Source organism: Agelaius tricolor, unplaced genomic scaffold (assembly GCF_023055355.1).
Source record: "Agelaius tricolor isolate 1412-34295 unplaced genomic scaffold, bAgeTri1.0.p SCAF_49, whole genome shotgun sequence".
Classification (NCBI taxonomy): Eukaryota; Metazoa; Chordata; class Aves; order Passeriformes; family Icteridae; genus Agelaius; species Agelaius tricolor.
The window spans coordinates 2,443,849-2,466,478 of NW_027269309.1; the positions used below are offsets into that span (position 1 = coordinate 2,443,849).

General features: G+C 46.2%; 1 long non-coding RNA gene across 1 annotated transcript; it reads left to right on the forward strand.

The window, feature by feature from the left end:
- The first annotated feature begins 1,052 nt into the window (after positions 1–1,052).
- On the forward strand, positions 1,053–11,957 carry LOC139604315 (uncharacterized). Its single transcript, XR_011683940.1, has 4 exons — positions 1,053–2,813; positions 8,046–8,179; positions 9,840–9,889; positions 10,304–11,957. It is a non-coding gene; the product is annotated as an uncharacterized lncRNA (long non-coding RNA).
- The last annotated feature ends 10,673 nt before the right edge of the window (positions 11,958–22,630 follow it).

The following is a 22,630-nucleotide window of genomic DNA, read 5'->3' on the forward strand; positions in this document are numbered from 1 at the left end:
AGCTTGCTTTGGCCTCTGCTGAGTCAAGTGAAAACAGAAGTGCTTTTTGGTGCTGTAACAGATGAGTCCAGAAGCACAGCTTGTCTCATATAATGTCTGTGCTGGAGCTGGTCCCCCTCCTGAGCACTCTGGTCACCTTGCTTGCTAACAGTAGTCCTTCCAAGGGGCACTTGCCGTGGTCATCCAATACTAGAGTAAGTTGAGTCACATGCTGGTGGTGCTGGTTTTGGTTTGTTTGCAGTGAAAACCTGACCTTTCATTCTCCTGGAGACTGAGATTCACCTGAATTGAGGCAGCTGTATTTGCACACAGGACATAGCCCAGGACTACTCCAGTTGCCAGCCAGCTTGATTGGGCATAATACAAAAGTGGGCGGAAGGTTCTTGCCTTTTTTCTAGCCCTTGTGAATTGAGAACCAATGTGAATGAATCCAAGCAGGGAAGCACTGCCACTGGGAACCTGTGGCCCAAGCTTTTTTAGCCTCCCCACCCTGAGAGTTTTGCTTCCTCTGCCTAGTACTGGTGGCAAAAGCACTCTGTTTAGCTCATCAGATAGTGGCCAAAGTAGTTGCAGACCTTTCAAAATTCAATTTCTTAGTTCTACTGGGTATTTTGGTAACTCTGAAACTGGGGGATGTGTGGCACTGTCTGTTTCAGTAATTTGCTCTCCTGTAAAGGCACATATTTTGGAACTTGCTTCTGTGCTTGCTTTCTGTAAGTGGAATATGAATGCATTCATCCTGAGGAAAAAAAACGAAAGAAAAACAACTACAAAAACTCTGGCATTATTAGGATAAAATCCTGCAAGGTAGGAAGATTTTTGTTGTGTTTTTTTTTCTTTTTTATTTTCTGATCATAGTGAAATGAGTAGGTGTTACAATGTCTGTTCCTCTAGATTGAGACAGAATATTCACTTCTGGACTATGTGATGGGAGGCTGCCAGATTAACTTTATGGTGAGTTGTTCCCCACTGCTTGCATTGGTAGATGACTGCAGTCTCGTACTGCGGCCACTGGAGCTGACGGGTGCCGGCCAGCCGCTCCCGGAGTGACTGGTGGAGACCACAAATCCCGCCACTCCCAGGTCCTCTGCGAGAACCCCTGAGTATTGGCTCTGTCTGCGGTGTGGTGACGCAGGCAAGAGCAGGACTGCGAAGCACTGAGGTGAAGGAAGGAAGGAGTGGACACACGTATGGATGCCAAGGCACTTTATTGACCCAGGCGGGGCCAGTAACAGTGTCAGAGAAAAGCCGTTGGGGAGGCACTTACAAAGAGGAAGGGTGTGACATGAGGGGGACACAAGGGACCAATGAACAAAGCCCAGGGGAAGAGCGAGGGGCACAACTGAACCAATAGGAATGGCACAGGGGAGGGAGAAGGCTCAGGGGACAAATCATATGTTAATTAAGGGAAGATTGACATAGAAATTTCTCAAAATGAAAGGGGGTTGGTTACAATGGTAAGACAGGTAACTGGTGGGAGGAACAAACCATTATGAGGGAGAACATGGGGGGAACCGAGGGTCAAACCAAATCTTAACTTATAAAAAATAACCAACTTATAAAAAATAACCAACAATAAAAGCTATATAAAACACACAATGTGACAGATGACAGGACAAAGGCAGTGAGGTTGTGTTCGGTACTTTTATTGGCAGCATGAGTGACTGCAAATGCAGTATGAATTTGCAGTGATGAAGTCTGCAAAACACTAAAGGATACTGTATTTTTGCTTTTTGTGATCAAGTAGCACTTTAATGGAGCTAGGGCTTCTTAAACTTCTTTTGAGAAATTGGTTTGGTCTGTCAGTGGAAAGGATTGCTATGGGTTGGAAATACCTGTACCCAAGTGGGAAAAGGGGTGCAGGCGTGTGTGCATGTCCCTGTGTAGGGTTGCTGTGTGCCTGGGAGAAAAGGAACTGTGTGGCCTTGAGCTAACCCCCTGTTTCTGGATATAGTTTGTTCTTCTCATTTGTTTGTGCTGACATATCAGTGACTTGCTGCCATCATGTTGCCTGATCAGGTGGGTGTAGACTTCACTGCCTCCAGTGGAGATCCCAAGTCACCAAATTCTTTTCACTACATCAGCCCAGATGGAATAAATGAGTACCTGATTGCCATCTAGAGTGTGGGAAGTGTAGTCCAGAATTATGATGCATATGTAATGATCTTGACTGATCTAGTCATCATGTCAAAAATGTGACTAGAACAGCTTGTTCTAGCCCTGCACTGTTTTAATGATTGAGGGGCTCCCTTCCTTTAGGAGCTGCTACTGTTTCCTCTTGCTTGTATCAGTGCTAGGGAGGGCAATGGCAGCCCTTCATAATTTGCCATATTTGCTTGGCTTGTCCCTTCTGAGTCCCTTGATGCTTCAGGTGGGCACTGATCTCTTGTTGCAGATGATGCATTACAAACATGAATGTCCTATTTGGTTGAATGGGAATAGACATTGGGAGCAATGGGAGCAGTCATATTTGTCTGCTTTGTCCTATAGCCAGGCTGGGAGTGGTCTGGCTTTTCTCTTACTACTTTGAAATCTCCTGAGAATCCTGTGGGGTGCTGCACTGAGAGAAATTATCTAACTCTCAAGCCCAAGTCTGAAACCATTGGATACCTGGTGCTAGGCCATGGGCAGCTAGATGATGTACCAATTCCTTGTGGCAGGAATTCTGCCTTGGTCTCCAGCTATTTTTGGTGAATAAAACCGAAGAGTTATAACAGAATTGCTCTTTCTCATTTTTATTGTTTTCCTTTCTTTCCAGTGACAAGCTGTTTCCTGCATTTGGGTTTGGAGCTCAGGTTCCTCCTAGCTGGCAGGTAGGGCCTTCACAATGCTGGGCCTTGCTCTGTCCATGTCTGCATTCCCTAACTGTTTGTAATGTCCCATTTCCCAAGGTATCTCATGAGTTTGAACTTCAACCCCAGCAACCCTTATTGCCAAGATGAGAACACTTCTTTATTAATAATGCCACTGAGTGGGGGAGATGTTTGAAGTGCTGTGTTTATTTGACAACTCACAGAAATCAAATGCAGCACCAAGACACGGGGCAAATATAGCTGTACTCTCACCTTGATGCTGACAAAAGCAGATGTCTGTTGATGCAGGCAAGCTCCATAACCTTCAGTGAAGGGGTCTAGATTTAATTGATTGTCAATCTGTACTGAAATTTTTGTTGCTTCAAATTGGTTACTTCTGCTGGGTTACAGGTGCCAGTGGATTCAGCTCAGCCCTTTGCCTGTGCTTGTTAAGATTCCAGAGCCACCATCTGCTGAGGCTTTTAGAATCCAGGATTTCCCCACCAGCAATGTGGATATGTTTGACCGCTCTCTTTTCAAGTTTGTCTTAAAAGCTTGCTTTTCTTCATAGCCATCTTCTTCAGAGGAGATTTCAGGTTATATTTGGTTTGTATGGCAACGTTTTGGTAGTGGGGGCTACAGGGGTGGTTTCTCTGACAAGCTGCCAGAGTCTTCCCCGGTATCTGAAGGAGCTGATGCCAGCCAGCTCCAAGACAGACTCATCACTGGCAAAGACCAAGCCCATCAGTGATGGTGGGATAACAGATTTAAGAAGTGGAAAAAAATCCCTGTGTGACAGCTCTCAGAGGGAAGGAGTGAGAATATATTAGAGGATCAATACTAGAGACACCAAGGCTGGTAAATAAGAAGGAGGAGAAAGTGTTCCAAGCACTCAAGCAGAGATTCCCTTGCAGGCTGTGGTAAAGACCATGGTGAGACAGCTGTGCCTCTGTAGCCCATGGAGTCCATGGGGGAGAAACCACCAGCCCATGGATGCCATTCCCTGGAGCAGCCTGTTCCTGAATGAATGCGCAGGGACCGACACAGGGAGTTCATTAAGATCTGCAGCTTGTGGGAAGGACTCATATGGGAGAAGTTTATTGAGGATTGTTTCCTGTGGAAGCGACCCTTTGCTGGAGCAGGGGAGGAGTGAGGAGAGACTTTCCTCTGAGTGAGGAAGGAGCAGCAGAGATGACATGTGAACTGACCACAGCCCCCATTTGCTGTACCCCACTGAGGGGGGAGGAGAGAGAGAATTCGGGAGTGAATTTGAGCCTCAGAAGAGGGGAGGTGAGGGGACGATGTTTTCAAGATTTAGTTTTTACTTTTCTTTATCCTATTCAGATCTGATTAGCAACAAATTCAACTGATTTCCCCATGTCAAATCTGGTTTGCCTATGACTGTGGGTGCTGAGCAATCTCCCTGTCCTTACCTTGACCCATGAGCCTTATTGTTTTTTCTCTCCCTTGTCCAGCTGAAGAGTGGGGTGATAAATGGCTTTGATGGGCATCTCATATCCAGCCAGGGTCACCCCAGCACACTGCTAAATTTAAGGGCAGTTCCCAATGCTAGATCATGACCTTTAAGGGCTGAGATCTCTCAGCACGCTGTCACACAGAATTGTTCTTGAACAAGCATTTTTCACTTAGTTTTTTTCCTCTGGTCTTAGGCCAACAAAAAGTTGAATTAGAAATTCAGTGCTAAAATCCAAGCAATTCTTCTCAGTTCAGCCTTGTCTGCCTCACTGGGATCTGTGTCTGTGGTCTTTTAGGGTCTTTGTGCAGCAGTTTTGAGTAGTACCATGCTAAAACCTGATGATGGACAATGTAAACAGTGACAAATGAAGCTGCATTGATACAAGCCAGGAATAGGCCAATTTAGATGGCCAATTTAGATCCATAGAAGAGTACGAACCATCTAAAATAGGACTTAAAAAAAAATTGTTTGGTTAACCTGCAAAAAGCTTTTTGCATTAGAAAACCCCTTAGAGATTGCCATTTCTGTTACAGAAATGGTTGAATCTTCAATCAGGGATTGTTTTCTCACTTCTGCACAAAGAAAATCAAAAGATAGTGTTCCCAAGAGCTTCTGACCTTGTCTAATTAGGACAAACAAGATAAATTGACAAGGTAGAAAGGAAGAGTAAACATAGTCTTCAGCATATCTTTGCTAGGTTATTTTTCCTGCAATTTCATAGAATCAGAGAATGGTTTTAATTGGAAAGGACATTAAAGATCATCTAGTTTCAGACCCCTGCAATGGGCAGGGAGACCTTTTGCTAGACCAGGGTTGCTCAGAGTTCTATCCAACCTGGCCTTGAACACTTCCAAGCAAGGGGCAGGCACAACTACTCTGGGCAACTTGTTTCAGTGTCTCACCACCCTCACAGCAAAGAAGTATCTAATCTAAACCTACTCTCAGTATGAATCCATTCCTCTTTGTCCTGTCACTACATGCTCTTGTAAAAAGTCCCTGTCCATCTTTCTTGTAAGCCCTCCTTAGGAACTGGAAGGCTGCAATTATGTCACCCCCTAAGCCTCCTGTTTTCCAGGCTGAACAAACCCAATTCTCTCAGCCTTTCCTCCTAAGAGAGGTGCTCCATCCCCCTGATTAACCTGGTGGCCTCCTCTGGACTGGCTCCACCAGGTTCGTGTCTGTCTGGCACTGAGGACTCCAGAGCTGGATGCAGCACTGCAGGTGGGGCCTCACCTGAGGGGACTAGAGGGGCAGAATCCCCTCCCTTGACCTGCTGCCCACACTTCTTTTGATGCAGCCCAGGACATGGTTGGTTTCTGGGTGCCAGCACACACGGCCGGGCGTGTGCAGCCTCTCATCCACCAGCACCCCCAAACCCTTCTCGTCAGGGCTGCTCTTGATCTGTTCCTGCCCCGGTCTGGACCAATACTGGGACTGATACCCAGCTCAGATGCAGCACCAGCGTCTGGCCTTGTTAAACCTCAGAGATTCCCGTGGGCCACTTCTCAGGCTTGTCCAGAACCCTCTGGATGGCCCTGTCCTTCAGGTGTGTCATCTGCAAACCTGCTGAGGGTACACTTGTTCCCTTCATGTACTAATGAAGATATCAACCAACACTGGTCCCAGTATGGACCCCTGAGGGACCCCACTTGTCACTAATGTCCGTTGGGACTCTGAGCCATTGACCACTACTCTCTGGATGTGACTGTCCAACCACTTTCTTATCCATCCAACAGTCCACTCATCAACTTCATCTCTCTCCAATTTAGAGAGAAGGATGTTGTGGGGATCTGTGTCAAAGGCTTTACAGAAGTCCATATAAATGACATCTCTGTCCCCTCCCTTGTCTACTGAGCTATGCCATTGTGCAAGGCCACTGGGTTGGTCAGGGAGGACTTGCCCTTGGTGAAGCCATCTATGGGTCCCACAGACTTAAGTACATTCAGATACCTCAGCTGATCACACACCTGATCTTTACTTACAGTGGGAGGGACTTAGCTCCTCCAGTCCTCATCCTGCTGTCCATCCACTCAAGAGGTGTGGAAAGAGAGTTTGCCATTGAAGACTGAGGCAAAAAAGCTCCTCATCTGTTGTTACGAGTTTTCCAGCATTGTTGATCAGGGGCTAACACCTTTGACTTTTCTTTTCTGGTTAATGGGCCTATAGAAGCCCTTCCTTTTACTCTTCGCCTACATTGTCAGGTTCAGTTCCAGCTCCACCTTGGCCACCCCTACACAACTGAACTTTATACTCTTCCTGGGTGACCTGTCTTAGCTTCAACTGTCTATGCATTTGTTTCTTTCCCTTTAGTTTGACCAGCAGTTCCCTACTCAGCTATAGTGGTGTCTTGCCTTCCTTGCCTGATTTCTTGCTCCTGGGATTGCTAGCTTTTGTGTTCTAGGGAAAGCTTCCTTAAAAATCTGCCAAGCTCTGTTCTTCTCCCTTGTTCCCGAGGGCAGTATCCTAGAGGATCCCACTGATTGTCTCTCTGAAGAGCGCGAAATCTGCTTTCCTAACCTTCAGGGGCCTAATTTTACCTGACCCATATTCCTCAGGACTGCCAATTTCATCAATGCACGATCACTGCAGTGCAGGTTGCCTCTGATCTTGATGTTCCCAATTTGCTGCCTTGCGTTGGTGACCAGCAGATCCAGTAATGCACCTTCTCTGGCACGGCTGTTGATTATGGGGGTCAAGAAGTTATCTTCTTCCATGTATTCCTGGAGTGTCCTGGATTGCCTACAGCTCACTGTGCTACTATCCCTGCAGACATCAGGACAGTTCAAGTCCCCCAGCAGGACAAGAGCCTCCCATTGCTGGAGCAGAAAGGTTTCATCAACAGGCTCCCCTTGATCCAGCAGTCTGTAGTGGACCCCAACCATGAAGTTCCCTTTGTTGCCTTGGTCACTAATTTTTACCCACAGGCTTTCTATCTGATTTTTACCCACATAGCTGCTCTTCACACTCAGTCCACCTCTTGGTATAGAGGGCAGCCCTTCCACCTCTTCTTACTCTCCTGTTCCTTCCTGACAGCCTGTAGGCATCAATAGCTGTACTCTAGTGACAGGGTTCCCATGGATGTCCCACCAAGTTTCAATAAGGGCACAAAGTTGTAGCTTTCTAGGAGCACCAATGGCTTCCAGGTCCTCCTGTCTGTTGCTTGTGCTCTTTGTGTTGGTGTAAAGCACTCAGCTGGGCTGTTGGCTGTATCACCTTCCTGGAGGAATATTCATCATTCCTTTGAGATAATTTTCTGCTGTTTCCCTTTTGGCTTTTATTACCATAGGAAACCCTGGCTTGTCTCTGTAAGTGTGCAAGTGTGTTCCAGTGATACTCACACACTTCAAAGTCAGCAGGGTATAGATGAACTTTAGCTGGGCTTTTGATTTCACCCCTGATGCTGGCATGTCAGCCCTAGGCTCATGTCTTCCAAGTCTGGTCTTATTGCCTTCCCCCTTCAAACCTAGTTTGAAGCCTTCTCAATCAACCCTGCCAGTTCAAAAGCTAAAATCCTGAACTTTCTGATGTTAAAGGCACAAAAACTGATGTGAAGAATTGTAGAATGGGGAAGAAATGTGCAAATCCTATGTCTGCAGCTGTCCACTGCTTTCATCTCTATGCTTCCTGTATTTCCAGTTACGCTGCTGCTTTATTTTCCTTTCAGGAGTTCACAGCTGTGTCAGTTGTCTTCTGGCTATGCTGTTTAGTAATGCTTATAAAATAATGACTGGAGGAATTGTGGGCTCTTGTGGCAACTTTCCTTCCTTGTGTTGTAGGGATCCAAGGAATAGCGGATGCCTACCACCAAATTCTGCCGCAGATCCGACTCTACAGGCCAACCAACTTCTCCTCTATTATAAACCATGTGGCAAGGTTTGCAGCACACTTGCTGCAACAAGGAACTGCTGCAGTAAGTGCAAGGTCTTTATTGTGGATATGCTTTGGGTTGATGTTTTCCATGTTGATGGTTGAATAGAATGGAATAGTGAATTGATGTTAGCTTCCTTCCTTTGAATTCCAAGTTTGGTCTTCTGTTGTCAGCCTACAGAGAGCATGTCGATGCTCTCTCTTGGTACATACTGATATGAACCTATACTGGGTAGACACATTAGTTGCATTGCTCAAGTGATATTTATTTCTCTCCCAGTTTGCTGGCACTGTACTTACTGTTGCGTTGTACAGGGGTGCTGTGTTGGCTGTTCAGCCAGTTGGACTGAGGCAGCAGTTGCCTTGCTCTAATCTCTCTTACCAAGCTCTGTCACCTGTAGGGCATGCACATAGAATAGAGTTTTGTGCTGAACAATTTTGCTCTCAAGAATGTTGAGAAAAAACCTCTTAGAAGCTACCAGAGGGCTTGACTATCTGTCCCACCATAGTGGCATGGAGTCTGAGAACTGTTCAATCTGTGTGCTGATTGCAGAGCATCTGTGCTTCTCTATGGTCATGGGCTCATTTGTGTGCTGCTGTGGCCATGTTTGCTGTTAAAATTTTACTTCATTTCTTTAAAACTTAATTTGTTTTGCTTAAGAATGAAGGACTTGGATGTACTGATAGATTTTAGCTGATATCATTCTGACAGACCACTCAGAAAGAATTTTGACATTTACTGTGCTACTTGTTTTATCACCAAGCTCTATCAGTATTTTGGTGCTCCTTAATGTTTGTATGTATATCAAATATATTTCCCATGCTGTGAAGCACTTGGGCTAAGGAGATCAATTTCTTGCATTTCTAGGGTATTTTTTAACTTTCCCAGCACTTTGGGGAAATCTTCCTAATTCTTGTAATGTGTTAAATATCTCTACTTTTTCTTTCAGATTTAAACATAACTATTTAAGTAAAGAATCAGCAATTGGGTACAGCAATTTATGTTAACTGTGCTTTGGAATTGGAAATTCAGTTTTCTCTTATTTTCATTGTGTTTGCCTCCTTTTAAGTCTGTAAATAGCTGCTATAAAACAGCAGTTGCTCATTTCAGAACCAGGTACTAAACTTCAGCTTCTGGAAAATTATAGAAATTTTAAACACTTTACCACACTAAGGCATTGGTTTGAGGTTCTCCTTTCTTTCTGGAAAAACCCTTGTTCCCTTCACGTTACCTCTAGAACCTCTCATGTTATTTATCAATCACTGCTGTGTTTTGGATGTCTAATACTTCTAATGCTTCTAATTAGACACACCTGAATTAAATTATCAATAAAAAAGAACCAAGGCTTTTTGAGTTATACTTCAGGGATATTAAATATCTCTAACCTTTCTGAATGCCAGTCAGTAAAACAGCACCTATCAGTGAATTTTGTATGCAGCTGTGTTTATTTAGTAGTACTTTTTGTCTCTAGTACTTTTTGCCTATTGATGTAACTGTTCTTTATAAATTGAACTTAATCCTTTCTCTTTTTTCTAGTACAGAGAATATTGGAAGTGCACAGTGAAAATCATTAGGCATAGGAAAAATGCGAATGAACATAAGTTTCTTTAATGTTCTGGGTTTGTCTCTATCTCTATCTACCTTCAGCTATGTGAGCTCTGGTGTTGAAATATCTAACTGTATGCTTTCTCATGTTTTTCAGCAATACTTTACCTTGCTGATCATCACAGATGGAGATCTAGACCAAACTAGGCAAGCCATTGTTAATGCCTCTAATCTGCCCATGTCCATTATCATTGTTGGTGTTGGTGAAGCCAATTTTAAAGCAATGGAGTTCCTTGATGGAGACAGCAGTGTTCTGAAATCTGTGACAGGAGAGCCAGCTGCACGAGACATTGTCCAGTTTGTGCCTTTCCAACAGTTCAAAAATATATGTTTTTTTTAATTCAGAAGAGTCCCATTGCCAGGATGTATGCATCCTAAAAATGACCACGGTCTTGACAAGGCAGCGCAAGCTGCATGCTCAGAGGGCATGCCTGTGCTGCTTGTTCCCAGTGAGAGTTGAGATGTTGGCTTCTGTGTTCAAAGCTGTGTCTTGCTGTCTTGCCGTTCTTCGGAGCCTTCATTGTATAATTGATTTCGCATACTATCTCTTGGCTATTGCAGGATTAAAGGGGATGTTCTCTGTCCTGGGATATGAACATTTAGCAAAGAACTGAGATCATACTATCAGTCTCTGATGTTGAGGCCCATGAGTGATTGAAGCTGAGGTCATTTTTCCTGCTGTCGAAAGCAGTCCAGCCACTCACCAGCTCCCTGACTTCCACTGTTGGTGTTGGTGTTCGTGCATTTTGCATAGTCAATTGGCTTGAGTAATTCAAATGAAAACCCAAAATGAGAGACCTTGCTAGTGGCTAGGGCAGTTTTCACTCAGACTGGGGCCACATAAGGGCTATGTGAGTCTGAGGTTGAGGTGAGAACAAGCGGTTTTCATCAGCAGCGCTCACTGAGACTGACTGGAAGTGCTCCTAAAGCTGTAGCAACCAATTCTTAAAACAGAATGAGCAGGGCAGGTGTTCTGAATTCTCTAAGAGAGTGTTTCACTAGGCTACCAAATCTGTTCTTTGTGGTATTTTTGATTTATTCTCCCCATTCTCTTTTCAGGCTTCCCAGGAAGCCCTTTCCCAGATAGTTCTGGCTGAAGTGCCCAAGCAGCTAGTGTCATAATATGAATGGCCAGGGTGGCCCCCCCTGAAACTGCCAGAAATCAAGGTGATGTAGATTCAGCTAGCCTTGGCTACCTGTAGCACTGGGGTGAAGGAGAGCTGCCTGCAGCCACACTCTCTCTTGCACACTGTGGGTGCTCAGTGCCTTGAGATTGCACCAGTCATACCACTTCTTTCACCTGTTTGCGCTGAGTCTTTGATCTTTCAAAGATTTCTATTGAAAGAAATGTAAATACAGAAAAACCTCCAAGTGCTGGAAGTTTTTGTCACAGAAAGATTGACCTTGTTTGTTTTCTACCTTGCAACAGCAACACTTTGTGACACATCACACTGCACATAGTTGCTTGACACAGCCCATCTGCTGCTCACTATCAGGGTAGGCCTCTGAACTGAGCTGCTCTAGTGCTGAACTTGGTGATACAAGTGCTGCACCTGTGTTTGCTGTAATGACACTTACCATGTGCTCCTTGATAGGTGTCTTTTATCAAGCTACCTTTCAAATGGATGTGACCAAAGACTGTTGGTTGGATGCCTGAGGTAGTTCCTGTTGTCTTCATAAAGTGCCAGTATATTTATTTTATGTTTCAGTGATCATACCTTTCTGACCATACCTTTCTTTTTAATCACACTTTCCTATTAGCAAAATTTCTTTCTGTGATGAACTTCTGCTTGAAGCCATTGTTATAGTTCAAGAACACTGCACTTTGCTTATTTATGTGGGTTAAATGAGAATTAATCATTAAATAATGGAATTGAGGTGAGATTAATGAGTCCCATTAATGTGACTTTAAAAATCCTGCAGTTGGAAACACTGAAATGAAGATGCTTTAAGTGAATTCTTTATATCACACAAGTTACAAAGTGAAGAAGTAACTTATCTGTGGAACTCCAAGGAGGTGCCATCTTGGTAGTGTGAAGTGTGCATTACATGATCTGGGAACTGTAGAACAGGCATATGATAGCAAAGCGCAAATGTTTTGAGGAATGTTTTGGTTTATTTCAAAGCAGAGACAAAGAAACTTGGGGTTGCTGTTGTACTACAAGTATCAACACTTTCAGTTACATAAATAAATATTCTACTTTGACTTAGATAACATGTCTGGACTCTTATTTCCTTCCTGGACTTCTCCCTTTGTTTTCCAGCAATATGGATAGTGGTGTTTCAGTATCTGAGTCTAGGTTCAGTGAGATCCAAAAAAAAAAACCAGAGCCAGTTGTCCATCATTGTTAATTTTGTTCTCCTTTAATTATTGACTGCTGAATCCCACAGCCCTTTCCTGCAGCAAGATAAGATGTTCCTTTACTGTGAAGTTGCAAAAGAATTTGTGTGTTCTACCTGATAAACCAGAAGTTGGTGAGAATACATTGGCAGACTGCATCTGTGATCCAGGCCCTGAAACTTAAGTTACAAGCTTGAGTGAAGACAGAACTTGGGGTTGAATTCACAGAATTCACAGAATGACTAGGTTGGAAGAGACCTTCAAGATCATCGAGTCCAACCCATGCCCTAACACCTCAACTAAACCCTGGCACTGAGTGCCACATCCAGGCTTTTTTTAAACACATCCAGGGATGGTGACTCCACCACCTCCCCGGGCAGGCCATTCCAGTACTTTATCACTTTTTCTGTAAAAAACTTTTTCCTAATATCCAACCTGTATTTTCCCTGGTGCAGCTTAAGACTGTGTCCTCTGGTTCTGTCAGTTGTTGCCTGGAGAAAGAGACTGACCCCCACCTGGCTACAATCACATTTCAGGAAGTTGTAGAGAGTGATAAGGTCACCCCCAAGTCTCATTTACTCCAGGCTAAACAACCCCAGCTCCCTCAGTCATTCCTCACAGGGTTTGTATTCCAAGCCCCTCAGCAGCCTCGTTGCCCTCCTCTGGGCATGCTCAAGTGTCTCAAAGTCCTTCCCAAAATGAAGGGCCAGAACTGGGCACAGCACTCAAGGTGGGGCCTCACCAGTGCCCAGTGCAGGGGCAGAATGACCTCCCTGCTCCTGCTGGTCACACCGCTCCTGATCCAGGCCAGGAACCATTGGCCTTCTTGGCCACCAGGGCACACTGCTGGCTCATGCTCAGCCAGCTGTCGACTAGTACCCCCAGGTCCCTTTCTGCCTGGGCACTGTCCAGCTACACTGTCCCCAGCCTATAACATTGCAGGGGGTTATTATTATGGCCAAAATGCAGGACTCGGCACTTGGATTTATTAACTTCATCCTATGGGACTCTGCCCATATATCCAGCCGTTCCAGGTCTCCCTGCAGAGTCCTCCTACCCTCCAACAGATGGACACACACTCCCAGCTTAGAGTTGTCTGCAAATTTACTAATGAGAGACTGAACACCCTCCTCCATGTCATCAATAAAAATATTGAACAGGACTGGCCCCAGCACAGAGCCCTGAGGGACACCACTGGTGACTGGCTGCCAGCTGGATGCAGCACCATTCACCACCACTCTCTGGGCCCGGCCATCCAGCCAGTTCTGAGCCCAGCACAGAGTGCTCCTGTCCCTGCTGTGGGCTGCAGCTTCTCCAGGAGTGTGCTGTGGAAGACAGTGTCAAAGGCCTTGCTGAAGTCCAGATACACATCAACATCCACAGCCTTTCCTGCATCTACCAGGAGGGTCACCTGGTTATAAAAGGAGACCAGGTTGGTCAAACATGACCTACCCCTCCTAAACCCATGCTGTCTGGGTCTGATACCCTGGTAGTCCTGTAAGTGCTGCATGATGACACTCAGTATAAACTGTTCAATTACCTTACCAGGGTACTGAGGTCAGGCTGACTGGTCTATAATTGCTTGGATCCTCCTTCTGACCCTTGTTGTGAATGGGCATCACATTGGCCAGCTTCCAGTCATATGGAACCTCACCAGTGAACCAGGACTGCTGGTAAATGATGGAGAGCGGGTTCACAAGCTCATGTGCCAGCTCCCTCATCACCCTGGGGTGGATCCCATTTAGTCCCATGGATTTATGAATATCCAAGCAGCTCAGCAGTTCTCTGACTGCCTCCTCTTAGATAATGGGGGGACCATTCTGCCCCCTGATATCATCAACCAATCCAAGAGGACAGTTGTCCTGAAGGCAAATCATCTTCCCACTAAAAACTGAAGCAAAGAAGGTGTTAAGCACTTCTGCCTTCTCTTAGTCTGCAGTTATTAAGTTCCCTTTCGGATCTAATAAAGAATAAAGCCTGGTCTTACCCTTTCTTTTACAATGGATATATTTGTAAAAACATATTTTATTATCCTTTACAGAAGTTGCCATTTTAAGTTTAACTGACCTTTGGCCTCCCTAATTTTTTTCCTACATGCTCTAGCAACCCCCTTAAATACTTCCTGAGACACCTGACCCTCCTTCCAAAGATGATACATCTTCTTTTTATTCCAAAACTCCTCCAAACCTCCTTGCCCATCCCAGCTGGACATTTGCCTCATCAACTCATCTTTTGGCACACAGGGACAGTCGGTTCCTGTGCCCTCAAGATCTCTGTTTCAAAGCACACCCACCTTTCATACAGTCCTTTGTTTTTAAGGGTGCTTCCCAAGGAACTCTCTGAATAAGTCTCCTAAGCAGGCCAAAGTCTGCCCTCTGGAAGTCCAATGTAAAAGTCTTATTGGTGTTTCTCTTCATTTCACCAAATATCAAGAATTCTATAATTTCATGATCACTGTGCCCCAAGCGGCCTCCAACCACATCTCCCACCAGCCCACCTCTATTTGCAAACAGCACATCTAATACAGTCCCTCTCCGGTGGGCTCACCCACCGGCTGCAACAAAAATTTGTCCTCCACACACTCTAAAAATTTCCTGGACTGCCTTTTTTTCAGCTGTATTAAGTTCCCAGCAGATCTCTGGCAAGTTGAAGTCTCCTACAAGAACAAGGGCTGATGAACCTGAAAATCTAGCTGTTTATAGAATAAGTTGTCCACCTCTTCTTCCTGGTTGGGTGGATGATAACAGACTCTAAGTAGGATGTCAGCCTTGTTGGCCTTCCCCCTAATTCTCACCCATAGGCATTCAACTTCATCGTCATTAGTTTCAATACCTATGGCAACAAAAGCCTCCCTAATATAAAGGGCCACCCCTCCACCTCTTCTCCCTTTCCTATCTCTCCTGAAGAGCTTGTAGCCATCCAGTGCAGCACTTCAGCCATGTGAGTCATCCCACCACATTTCTGTAATGGCAATTACATCATAGCTCTGCTGTTGGACGATGGCTTCCAGCTCTTCCTGTTTGTTACCCATGCTGTGTGCACTGGTATACATGCACCTTAGCTCGGCTGCTGATTTCACCCCAACTCAGGCTTACCACCCTTGGGTCTGCTTTCAGACAGCGCAGAGGCATCTCCTTCCCCCTTCAGACCTAGTTTAAAGACCTCTCAACAAGTTCTGCCAGTTCATGAGCTAAAAACGTTCTGCCCTTAACACGGAGAGATGGAGCCTGTCTGGTTCCAGCAGGCCAGGCGTTGTAAAAGTTGCCCCATGATCAAAGAATCCTAAATTCTGCAAATGACACCAACCCTTGAGCCACTTACTGATAATGTGAGCTATCCCATTCCTTTCACCATTTTTCTCACCCACCAAAAGGACTGAGGAAAAGACTTCCTGCACCCCTGTTCTATCAACCACTTGTCCCAGTGCCCAAAAGTCTCTTTTAATTGTCCTGTCGTGCTTCTTTTCAATCTCATCACTGCCAGCCTGGAGTCTCAGCAGTGGGTAATAATCAGAGGGCTGAATCAGCCCAGGCAGTTTCTCAGTGATATCCTGTACCCAGGCCCCAGGGAGGCAGCAGACCTCTCTGTGGTGTGGGTGCAGTCAACATATGGGGCCCTCTGTTCCCCTCAGAAAGGAGTCACCCACTACAATTACCCTTCTTTTCTTTTTCATATTAGACGTGGTGATCCGTCTTACAGATGAATCACAATTGGGAGGCTCACTGGGCAGATAAGTTTCTTCTAAATCATCTGTCTAACTCTCCAGATCCAGGGGCTCATACCTATTCTGAAGTGGCACCTGGCTAGGGGATGGGGGTCAGGAGGAATTTTTATTATTACCTCCCCAAGCAGGGACCCATTTCCACTCTCCTTCATCTACCAGGTGTCCTTCTGTTGTCTGACAGTGGGAGGCATGGGTGTCCTCTGACTCTTGGTAGGCCTCTCTCAAGGATGGAAGGGCAGTACTCCCCCAGTCTATTTCCCTTTCACTTTCCCTGATACTCCTTAGTCTTTCAACCTCCTCTCTAAACTCAGTGAAAGGAGATCATTCACCTATTCACACTGCAGGCAGATTTCTTCCGCAAAGCCCCCTGAAACCACTGATAAGCTCAAACACTCCGCACAGGAATGGGTCTGGACAGGTGCATCCTTTTTGGAGGGTTCCATCTGGTTACATACACTCTTACAACCACTCTTACAGTTTTCGATCGTGTAAAAGCCATTACTAACAGAATTCTAAAACCTACCAACCGACAGAAACACTGCAAACAATACACAGTACCCTTACTAGCAGGAAAAGCCTGCAACCCTGCCTGCTTGCCCTCCCTGTGCAAACTGCCTCACAAACTGATGTGCCACGCCCTCAGAAACGTGTCACACCCCTGTTTGCCCGTTCCTGTTCACTGCACTCAGCGTTACTGCGCTCTAGCTGCTAATGCATGATGGAGGAAGCTGCACTCCATCTACCATTACGTAGCTTGTGCTTGAAGGGCTGTGGGGTTAGAACCACTGCTGAGTCAAGATGAATCTATTCTAGTTTTTTATTCGAACCTATTTTGACTATGTTATGTCCTCTCACGTTACATAAACAGCAGCTAGCTTCCTCTAGAGAAAGTTGGACTGTCTTTCTTGACACCTAACCTGCATCACCCCATTTTTTTGCACTTCTTGCACTCAGTTTTGCACTTCAAGGCTCAGTCTTGAAGGAAACCAAGCGACCTCTCGAGTGGCTGTCTAAACTGAAATGTGTTACAGGTGTGGAAGAGAGGGAGGAAAACTGCCAAGTCATCTCTGAGAAACTTCTCCTTTGGTTGAGAACATCCTTCACTTGCATTTTCAGCTGCTTACAGCCTGTAGACAGAGCTCTCTTTCTCTGTTATACATACAAGAAACCTAAGGCTGTTTTTTTTTGTCTGTGTGTATTTTGAAGCCCATTTTACTGCTGCTTGTAAAGCCTCTGCCAGTTCCCATGCAAAAGGGAGTGAGTCCTCTGTGTCTGCCCTGTAAGGAGTGAAGTCACTGTTCTGCAGCAAGCTGAGGTATCTCCAGGTATAGGACTCATTTATGGTAGAAGAGACCTTTCCTGTTTTGGGGAGGAAGAGGCCAAGAAGTGGTAGAGGCAGGTCTGAGTGGGATCTGGGGAAGTTCTTTCCACTGTGGGAACAGACCAGAATTTGAAGGAGATGCTCCTTACCCACAGGTAAGTGGCTGAAATGTGAGCAAGAAAATGGACACAAGTCCTGTAGTTGTAACTTAGGAGGAAGAGCTGCATAGGTGTGGGCCCATGTGAAAAGCCATGGGAAGCTAAATTTAGAAGCTACTGACCTAGGATGGCAGAATTTTGCCTGTTTTCTGTCTTTTACTCTCCTTGGGGCTCCAGGTTTTAGAGGAAGTGCAGACAGCCGCTGTGCGCTTTGGTGGAAGGATGGTAGGTCTGTTTCCTACCACATGCTGCCCTGGGTGTAGCTGGAATGCAGATTGATGGCACCGCACAGCTGTCAAGTTAGAGGAGAGGTCAGGTTATTTTCCTCAGGACAATGTGTTGTGCATGCTCTTTGTGTCCCCCAATCACTGGCTTGATTTATCTTCCTGGTGAGCACAGGGAACACCCCAGAAGTCTTTTTACCCTTGCCAAGATTAAACAAGCACCTCTATACTTGTGATCCCCAAAGGTATTTCAGCCTCAGGGCTTTGAAAAAATCAAGAGCTGTTGCATGTGGGAGCTCAGTGGGGAGGGTTCCTTTTGCTTCCTGGACATATGGCAATAAATATTGGTGACATTTCATGCCAGGCTATGCCACACTACCCAGCAGGCAGTGGGAGATAATGCCCTTTTTTCCTGTATAACTGGTTGGGTTAATGGCCCTCCTTGAGGTCTAAAATATGCAGGGGACAGTTTTGCTAAAAATGAGGCACTGTCTTCAGGTGGGGGTAGTCATGAGCTGCTCCAGGTGCTTGAGAAAGCCACAGAAACTCCATAGTGTTATAAATGATCAATCGAAAGCCAAATTATCAAAAATGTGAAAAGATTTTATTTTTCTTTTTCTGTGACCAAAATACGGTCCTCAAAACCACCACAGCCAAAGAGACAACGTCAAGCCCGGGATTGGCACTGGGTGAACCTAGATCTGACCTCTATCGCATCAGATCTACCCCCGTTCACAAGTGCTGCTTTTTGCAGGGCTGTTTTATACAATTTTTTATGCCCAAGACAGAGAAGTCCCAGTTTCTTTTGTAACTCTGCATATTCAAGACAGTTTCTTTCACTGTGCAGAGCTGGACAATCGCTGTTTCCTGGTTGATAGCCGGTGTTAATCGCGTCCAGAGAAGTCGCGTATTCAGATGTACCTTTCTGGCGACTCCTGCTATCTTGATTGATGGTATCAACAGGGCGATGATTGTCCTTGGGCATCTTCTGATTACTCGGGATAGCGGTGATCATTGTGCTGGCCACGTCTATTCATAAGTTAACTGAGTATTGTTCTCCTGCCACCTTCAGGAATCTTGGAATTCAAGTAGACCGTCTATCTTTGGGCTGCTTGTGGTAAGAGACTCTTTTGGATTTCACAATCTTATAAAATACATCCTCTCTATAAGCACGAATTATTTCATAACATATATTACAATAAGGATGTGCTGTCTTCTGACCACCTTTGAGCAAGTACTGGATCCATTCAGCAGCAGCATAATTTGATGGTGTGGTTGTCTCATTAAACTTCCTAAGTTGCACTCCTCACTCCACTCTACCGATGACTGGATGTGGGGTCAGCACATTGAGCTTTCAGTCTGTTTTAAACTGATGAGCTCACTTGGGTTCACAAAAGTTTTGCCAAATGCTGTCAAGTCTGCCATGTTTTGTTGTTGCATGGTCGTGCTGGTTTGAAAGTAAACCAGTATGTCAAATGAACCCCACTCAACAACCTTAAGAGAGATTACAGGTCAGAGTTAAAATTTATTAAAGAGATTACGATAAATACAATAATACAGAGAAAAGTGGTTTTAACCCACAACGACTGAATACAACCTGGCACCCTGTTGGTCAGGACGATGGTATCAGTCCTGTCGAAGTTCTGGTCCTCCTCTAAATCTATCAAGTGGTGGTGCCAGAAGTTCCCAGGCCTAAAGATTTTATACACTCATGTTTGTTAGGAAAATTAATCCACAACGCCAGAGGTTTATGTCTGAAAAGGAAACAGAGGAGTCCTGTAGCTTTATTAATGAATGAAGGGGGAGATAATGGGGCATTTTCCATAAGGTGTCTCAAAATGATGGAGGATGCATCCTCCTTTTTATCCTGATTTCCCAGCCAATTTTCCCTCTCTCTTTCCCAATTGGCTGAGGTACTTGAGAAGTACAGACTTCCCTAATGGCCTAATACAGACCCCCTTCCAATGTGCACACCACACAACCCCAAGCCCCCACCCGTCTTTTCTTTCTATCTCTGTTCTGTTTCTCTAAGTCCAAGAATTTAGCAAAGCCTGGGTGAGCAACAGTGTCAATTGGTGGAATTCCTCTGGAATTTATGTTTCTTCACATTGTTTTTTTCACCTATCAATATCTGGCCTTATCTACAAACAGGCCCACAGTTTGTAAAGACACATCTCTCTCATTCCTTTCAGGTTCAGGTGGGGATGCTCAGTACCTCCCTCAGGGCGGAGAGTTTCACAATTCATGAGGTAACACTGTGTGAGTCATGGGATATTTTGAGAGTCCTTGATAGTTAAAAAAAAAAGAAATGAAGTAGAGGGGCATAGAATACTCCTGTAGCTAGGACAGTGGTAAAGCTGCATCCTCCTACACCATGGAGCATGCTTCACCCACATGTACATGCTTCACCAACATGTACAACATATAGCATGCTTCCACCACCCCCAGCACTGCTTTTCAGGTGGTCCAGGAGGTGCTTGTGCAAAAGGACAATAAGGGAATATTTGCAGAGCCTGCTTCGAAGAAACTGGCATTACACAGGTATGATTCACTCATTGGTGTTTGTGGAGCTGAATAAGCTGCTCTGGCCTGCTGCAAAGCACTCATGTGTGGATGGATGTGTATGGAAAATCACTCTATGAAAAGCCAGTGTCCACAGAGGAGACAGAAGAGTCCCAAAACTTTATTTCAATAAAGGGAGAAAGTCCACTTTTCTCTCTCAAGGATTTGCAGGCCCCAGACTCCTTTTATCCTAAACTCCCGGCTACATATTGCCCTCTTCCTTTGCCCAATGGCTGAGGTACCTGAAAGGTACAGCCCTTCCGAATCGCCTACCACATATTCCCCCTTGAACCTGTCATTTTACAGCAAAGTTCAGAAGTTCAGGCTTGTGTAGACCCACTTGTCTGTTTCAGAACCCAAATTGTCTGGGCTCTGCAACAAACCAAAGTTAGTAGAGACATTAAGACCCATTTCAAGCTAACACTCATACCTTCACTCATCAAATTCTTTGTAAAGACATTAGCACACATCTTTCCAGTAACACGTGTTTGGTGCTGGGTGCTGAGAGGGAGAAGCAGACCCTCAGGAGGAAGAAATGCCCTCCAAAATCTGCTCAGCTCATAATTGTTCGACTGCTTTAATCTGGTCTGAATTTGTGCTTTGAAAGAACTCTGGCATCTCTATCAGCTCTCGAGTAGATAGGATGAGCTGGCTTAGGCCTGGGGGCTGCAGTAGGGAGCACAGCCAGCTTCTGGCACCATGTGCCCCAGGTCTCCCTCCTACCCCTCCTTGTGAGGTTGCCAGCATCCTGTGGAGCAGCTGAAGCTCCCATCCCACTGCCTGTGGATTTTGATGCTTGTCTTTGCCCTGCAGAGATCTGGCAGCTGGTGTGCTGTCCCAAAGTGCTCTGGCTTCTTACCTCCACTGAGTAGCACCTCAGGTCCCTGCTCAGGAGGCTGCTGAGCATGTGCTGTTTCCTCATGTCAGAGGAGCCCAACCCTTACAATCTGAGCTGCCCTTTCCCACCGTCACTCTGTTTGTTTTGGAGGGTTTTAGCTGCAGGACCTGTGATTTTGTGCTGGGGATGGTGCAGGGCTGGGGCTGATAGCAGAGCCAGGCACTGTATTCACAGACAGTGTCTCTCAGTTCTGAATTCAGCAGCCCATGTCCTTCCAAGGACCAGCTTAAGCATGGCCATGTGATGGCTTCACGTCCCCTGCTGTTTCCTGCAGTGCTCCCCGGGGGTCCCTGTGGTCCAGGGCTCTCTTAGCCAGCAGAGCTGCATTCTGGGGGGCTCAGCCCAGTGGGTTGAGGGAGGGAGGCAGTACAGCCAGGGCTTCCCCGCCTCCCCATGTCCCTCTGCAGGGGCTGCCCAGCCCATGGGCCACTGGGGTGTGGAGTGTCTGGCTGGACCGGCTGGGTGAGTTGAGGTTGAGTCACTTCGGGCGGTGCACTGCTGAGCGAGAGGCAGCAGGGCCCACAACCAGCTCCATGGCGCTCAGCGTTGGTGTCCAGCGGCTCTCCCAGCTGCCGGGCCATGGCGAGCGGCAGGTCCATCTCAGCTTCCGAGGTGGGCTCAGGTGGCCGGGAGGGTGGGGGTTTGGGGATTTAGGGCTGGGGACTTCCTTCTCCTGCCAGCACCTTACGCCTCCTCTCTACTTCTCAAGGCTTCACCCAGAAGACAAGAAAGGTCTGCTGTGGCCCAGAGGCCATCTTCAAGGAGGTGAGGAAACTGGAATCATGTGGAACATATGGGACTGGGATGGGACAAGTCAGTGTCTTGGTCATAAAATCATAGATTGGTTTGTGTTGGAAGGGACCTTGAAGATCATCTCGTTCCAACCCCCACACCATGGACAGGGCCACCTTCCACTAAACTGGGAATTTCTCTGCTGTCTCCTTCTTCCTCTCTGCTCAGAGGGGCAGATGGATTCCTCACATTGTGCATGTGACCTACATGTACAAGCCTCCAGGAACTGAAATTCAGCTGAGTGACACTACCTAGAAGCCTGGGCATATCAAAGCTGAAGGCAAAGCTCCCCCTGCCCTCAGAAAGCCGGACTGTCACTGCAGTTGATGCTTTGTGGGACAGGAGTGGGACTTGTGTGTTTGAATGCATGTATGTGTGCATATGTGTGAGTATGCAGGGGCAGGGATGGGGTGGCCTGGGAAGCATGTCCATTTCTTCAGTGCCATCCCCACTGAAGCCTGTGACAGCCCACCTGTGCTGTGCCAGTGGGTGGTTCCCACCTATCCCTTGCTCAAGTCCCAGTGCCAGTGTGCTGCCTGGGGAAAGGCAGTGAAGGTGGCGGGGAGCAGGAGGCACAGCCACTGTTTTGGATGTGTGGTGAGTTGAAGGTCCAGAGTGCAGCTTTTCTCTAAGCCAGATGACTCCCTGCCTGGGTGATCACTTCTCCCCAAACACCTCTGTACATTCCCCTGTTCTGTCTCACTCCACAACCTGCCAGCTCAGGGACCCCAGCAGGCACAAGCATCCTTTTTTTTCCACGGTGGTGCTGCTCTGTCTTCTGTAGCAGCTGGCTTGTGGCTCTGTGCTGCTGGAGGGGCTCTATGCCTGGCCAGCAGGAAAGTAACTTCCCATCACAGCTGCTTTTCAT